At 41.3% G+C, this 6,000-nt stretch overlaps 1 long non-coding RNA gene across 1 annotated transcript in view; it reads left to right on the forward strand.

Annotated features, from left to right (window-relative positions):
* LOC108797947 overlaps nucleotides 1-5,290 on the forward strand; it is a 29,253-nt gene extending 23,963 nt beyond the window's left edge. Inside the window, exons 3-4 of the long non-coding RNA XR_001941916.1 lie at nucleotides 1,621-1,717; nucleotides 5,191-5,290. This is a non-coding gene — a long non-coding RNA (uncharacterized LOC108797947). The remainder of the gene's footprint in view (nucleotides 1-1,620; nucleotides 1,718-5,190) is intronic.
* Nucleotides 5,291-6,000: the final 710 nt, after the last annotated feature.

Consider the following 6,000-nt stretch of genomic DNA (forward strand, 5'->3'; position numbering starts at 1 on the left):
TACGTTTTTTAAGTACCTTACAACCATCGCAAGACAAAAGTCTTGCGATGGTTGTAAGGTGTGTGCCCAGCCTTAGATTAGGGACCATACTGTACAGACTGGCATTGATGGGGCTGTGTGGGTTCCACATAGATTTGCTGCAAATTAAATATATGCTACTAACGCCTATGATTTTAATACATGTTGTTTAAAGGAGAAGTATGGGGAGAGTAAAATACGCTGATCCCCATAGTTAGAGCCGTGTGACACTGAAGCTTTCACAAGTTGGGTCTTTTGACCCAACTAAGCGGTCACATACCGCTAATCACTCAGCGCAGGCATCTTCTTCCTACAAAAAGCAGTGAGTGTCAGTCACCACTCCCCCACAAGGATTCCCCCTCCCCTCTCCGTTCCTCCAGCCCTGACTGGAGGAATAGAGGGAGGAGGGGGCGGGTACAGCTGGCTCTGCTTCTAGAAAGGCAGAGCCAGCTGTCAATCAGGCGGTGGGTTAATCTTGACAATATTGTCAGGATTTTTCCCGGCTGCAGTGCGGCTCTGTGCTGTAGCCTGCTATATGCTGAATTTTAGGTTACAGGAGGACATTAGTAAATGTCCTCCTGTGACCCTATAGAGATCTACGGCCAAAAAAAGTTTTTTCCATAGTTCTCTTTTAAGGAATGACACTGTTGGCCACTCACCCTACTACACTGATTTTTGGCAATGGTGCCTTACAGGATGTCGAATGTTAGCAATAACAACTTGACAAGTATTCTAACCACTTACCACCTATCTAAATCTAAAATAAAAGTTTTGGCTTTAGATTATCAGGACACCTGTACTGGTTACAACTAAGAGGGGCAGCAAGAAATAGACTTAAGGTGCCCACACACCTTGCGATAATCGTGGGAAATCCCGCGATCGTACGATTATCGTAAGGTGTGTGGAAGCCGTGCGACCTCTACTACTGTAAGATCGCACGACTTTTATCTTACGAACATGGTCAAAAAACCGACGAGAATCGTACGATGTTCGGCAGGTGTGTAGCATGCTCGTAAGATAAAAGCCGGACGGGCCGGTGTTAATTACCTTACAACCATCGCAAGACAAAAGTCTTGCGATGGTTGTAAGGTGTGTGCCCAGCCTTACAGGGGTTTTATCCCCTCCCCACTCTACCTAAAACTAAAAAAAGTTTTGGCTTCACATACACTTTGACTGATTTTTACTGTTTTTCAAAAAAAATAATAAATTACTAATTTCTAATTGTAAATTAGATAATTTCTCTCCAAATATAAGTTTTATGTAAAATAATATCTTAATATCTATTAATCTTAGATAAATGTTCATATAATAGCATGCAGATGGTGTTCGAAATGTGGTCTCAAAGTACTTTCAGCTCCTTGCCAGGGATGTGTGCTTGTTTGTATCATGACCACATCTGCTGCAAGAGGTGCTGATTGCTTTTGATTCTATCAACCACAAAGAACTGGCATCAAAAGGAACTTCCCAGGTAATCTTAACACAATCACAGTTTTCAAATATCACATGATCAGTCGATGAATGTGCCCTATCTGTTCCATTACTGGATAAAAAAATAATAATAATTTGATTTGACTCATTCTTTGTCTTGCTGTTTTTTCGCAGTTGGGTAAAGAAGGAAGAGCCAGAACCATGGTATAAATGAGGTCCGGACCTCTGAAGGAGAAGTGAAGACCTTAAAGTGTTTTTTTAATGAAAACAGGTAGAATGGATTGAATTCTAAATGACTGTACTTGTACCTGCTGTAGTGAGAGATTACTCAGCAGCAGATCAGCAATAAGTGCAATCTGCACACCCAACTCTTAAAAGCACGTCACTTTCTGTTACTTGCCCCACTCAAGACACAATGCTGAAATTAGGAAATGACCAGGGATCCAATAAATATGATTTTGTGTGTGTGTAAAAATATATATATTTCATTCATTCACATGCAAGGTCATGAACAGTAATAAAGGCCACCATGCACATTTATAATGATATACAATGATTATTTCCCCACTATACCCATAAGGAGGATAAACGAGAAACAAGTTTAGGGGGGGATTTAGAGGAGACTGCCACGGTGGAGGAAAGTGGAGAGATACTCTGGTACTATGATAGATTACTTCTAGCCCAAAGCACTTTGTATCAATGAGGTATCATTCGGTTACTGCTCCCTCGCGGGTGAAGGAGACTGTGCAGCATTCAGAGCAATGTCGTGGGTACAAGTAAGTGCTCTCAGAAGCTGGCACTAATGACTGGATTGTTAATGTGACATATCCCTGCTTAGTTTCTCTGCCAGTTTGTAGAAATTACAGGGCAGCCTCTGTAGCAGCTACAAAATTGCTAGTTTGACATGGCCTTTAGGGAAGCTATTCATGGCCCAGTGGTTGCAATAGCTGCAACAGATTTCAGCATGACTTGCAACTATCAGAAGACTATCAGGCCATGTAGGATGGAGGAGGGGTTACTGCGGGGGAGGAGAGACGAAAAATAGAGAAAGTGTAGTATTATCTGAGCCCGATGAGCTTTCTTTTGGATATAATGTATACAGGTGAAACTCAAATAATTAGAATATCGTGCAAAGTTCATTTATTTCACTAATGCAACTTAAAAGGTGAAACTAATATATGAGACTCATTACATGCAAAGCAAGATAATTCAAGCCGTGATTTGTCATAATTGTGATGATTATGGCTTACAGCTCATGAAAACCCCAAGAACCCCAAATTCACAACCTCAAAAAAGTAGATTATTACATGCAATCAATAAAACAAGGATTGTACATAGAACAATATCGGACCTCTGAAAAGTACAAGCATGCATATGTACAGGGCCGGCCTTAGGTCTTTAGGCGCCTTGTGCGAGAAAGCTTTACAGCGCCCCTCAGTGACCACACCCCTAGTAACTACACCCATTTATTACCCATATTTTTGGTAAAATATAAAAAGCGGGGTCACGTCGGGTAAATAGACACCAAACATGTCATGCTTTAAAATTGCGCGCACCCGCGAAATCGAAAAAAACTACCATGCCCAAAATTGACCATAGGTGACGCTTTAAAAGCTTTTACCGCTCATCAGTTTAGTGTTATCAGTGATTGATAGCCCTACAATTATTGCTCTCATTCCGACGGCGATATGTAACTTGTGCGGCGTAATGGGCGAAATCGTCGTTTTCACACGTATGAGCACCCGACGCCTGTTTGCATGCGTGTATGTATGGGGGGGACTTTAAAAAAATGTTTTATTCTTTTTTATTTGTAACTTTAAATTTTTTGGGGGGAAACCTAATTTTTTTTTCCTTTTTTTTTTCCACTTAACTTTATTGCTATCACATAGGGGGGTTTTCTAACCCCCTTATGTGATAGCAAAATATGTGACCGGTCCTCTTTATGGAGACATCAGGGGTCTCCAAGACCCCTGTCACCTAGGACCCCCCTGAAGAAGCTGATGAAGCACAGATCTGCTTCATCAGCTTCTCTCCAGCATCTGAAGCTGGAGAGTGACACAAGAATGCGGACGTGATGTAATATACATCAACAGCGGTGAGGGGGAGAGAAGCCGCCCCCAGGACGAGCTGTGTCGGCCGCACGGCGCCCTTGTTGCCATGGCGCCCTGTGCGGCCGCACTGCTCGCACACCCCTAAGGCCGGCCCTGCATATGTACTCAGTACTTGGTTTGGGCCCCTTTTGCAGCACTTACTGCAATTACTTTTGCACGATATTCTAATTATTCGAGTTTCACCTGTATATAGAAATAGATCAAAATACTCTCTTCTGTTGTGCTGTAGATTTTCCATGTGGGATCTCCAGCAACCTTGGAAATAGGCTTGTGGGGAATGTGTCTGTCCCCACACAGAAAGTGGTACTCAATGCTCTTTAGGAATGTTCTTTGGGTGACCCTGGGCTGGGCAGGACTGCTCATGGACCTAATGTTGTCTGGAGTAGTAGTAATGGTTTTTCCCCAAAAAACTTTTTCTCATGAAAGAGATGAGCAGAGGCGCCTTGTAAAAAAGCATGGCTGTGGCTTCATAGGGTTTTCTCACCCTATGAAACCACAGCCATGCTTCCTCGCCAGGCACCTCTGCTCATCTCTTTAAGGCCAAAAACTTTTTTGGGCCGAAACCATTCCCACTACTCCATGCCATGTAAAAGTTCACTAGGGCCAGCACGACAAGATGTTAAAAAGTTCTTATTACCAGGAAATTTACAATGTGTTCTTTAAGGAGGTAGAAGAAAAAAAAAGTGTTGACTGTGTGTGCCATATGCAACCACCCACTGAGTTAGTGGCGATAATCTGATGCTTCGTCGATTTGAGAGAGGATGTGCAAATATTTCACTTCCCTTCACTCATGATGAGACACAGCGAGATGGTTAAACTGGCCTCTCAACAAGTTTTCTTTTTCACATACCAATTACTAGAGCAAATTCTAATTTAGTGTGTACGTCTTCGACAAACATGCATTAATTGGGGCACACCTGTCTCTAAACAGCTCATAGAATCCCTGTAGTAGCTAGTCACAAAAAAATGATTACCTGTAGCACGGTTTAGAAATGATCACAATGAATTTTGAGACAGAGTCATTATAAAATCTTACTTCGTCATCTTAAAGAGTAACAAGCACTTTTCTTTTATCCCAAAATAATAATAGACACAAGAACATAAGTATAGCCATCAAGGACCATGTCGCTCCTGATGAGCTCAGCATTACCTTTATCCATCAACAACAGTTGTTTCCGATTGGTTTTATATTGTAATAAAGGGGTTATAAAAAAAAAAAAAAAGAACATGTCGAATATATAGCGGGCAAGCAAAACATGTATTATACACTGAGTGGCCAGATTATTATGATGACCACCCCATCAGTACTTAGTTGGGCCGCCTCGTGACTCCACAAGATGTTGAAAGGTGATGCGAGGAATCTGATACTGCACTGTTGCCCTTCTGTTGTCTTGTACCAGTCTTGCCACTCTCCGTTCTGCCCTAACATTGACTAGTCGCTGACGGCCACAATTCACATGTTCAGACCCAGCTTTTCGTCTGACAGTCCAGTCTTTAAACACTTTAACAGCATCTCTTGAACATTTAATAAATTCTGCTGTTTTGCTGATACTCGCTCCATGGCTTGAGCGCCAACAATCATCCCACGTTCAAAGGCTGTTAAATCGCGTTGTTTACCCATATTTCTCCACAGTTTTCCTGGATCTGAAAATGCATGTTGCAGAGTGGACTCAAGCTCCTTCTGCATAGGATAATTTTTCTGGGTCAATGGCCAGGCACCTGTACTATATGAAATCATCATGATCTCTTCTTTCTTTGGGAAACGAATATAATGTTAACAAACAAGGAGTAAACTCTGTAATTCTTCTATTGATATAGAGAGTGTGATGTCCTAAATATGCAGTACAGTCACACTTCATTATTAAAGAAATCTTTTGCCCTGATTAAGGTAGCATGTAAAACTTTGCACCGTATATGTAAAGCCAATATTTGAGGTTTGAGATACAAGATAACGATGCAAAAGTTCCCAATATAGTGTCTAGTACAGTATTGAAACCAAAGTAACAGAAGCAAAGATATGCATGGCTGCCTTTATGGACCTAAGCACCATTCAAAGACTAATTTCACTGCAAGGACAGAATTTGTAAGTCCATGGTCTACACTGACCGAAAAACAGCTATTCACATTTAGGAGGTCTTGCTCAATGAAACATTTTATTAGCCAAGCACAATGCAAAAACACCTACATACAGTGATTAAGAGAACTTGGTTTTCTTAAAAATTAAAACCACCCATCCCTTAGGTAGGTCTTGTGTCACTGGTTGGGAAGTAGGTGGGAATTTTTTATGACTTCCCATCACCAAAAATGATGTAGCTTGTAACTACGACATGTGGATGATTTAACAGTTTAATTTGAAGCTGAACTACTAGTAAATATTACTGCAACCCTGATCTTATACTATATTTGCTCAGCCAAGCACTCCCTGTAAAAGAACACAGTATAT

This window comes from Nanorana parkeri, unplaced genomic scaffold, assembly GCF_000935625.1.
Source record: "Nanorana parkeri isolate BGI_ZX_2015 unplaced genomic scaffold, ASM93562v1 scaffold35, whole genome shotgun sequence".
NCBI lineage: Eukaryota > Metazoa > Chordata > Amphibia > Anura > Dicroglossidae > Nanorana > Nanorana parkeri.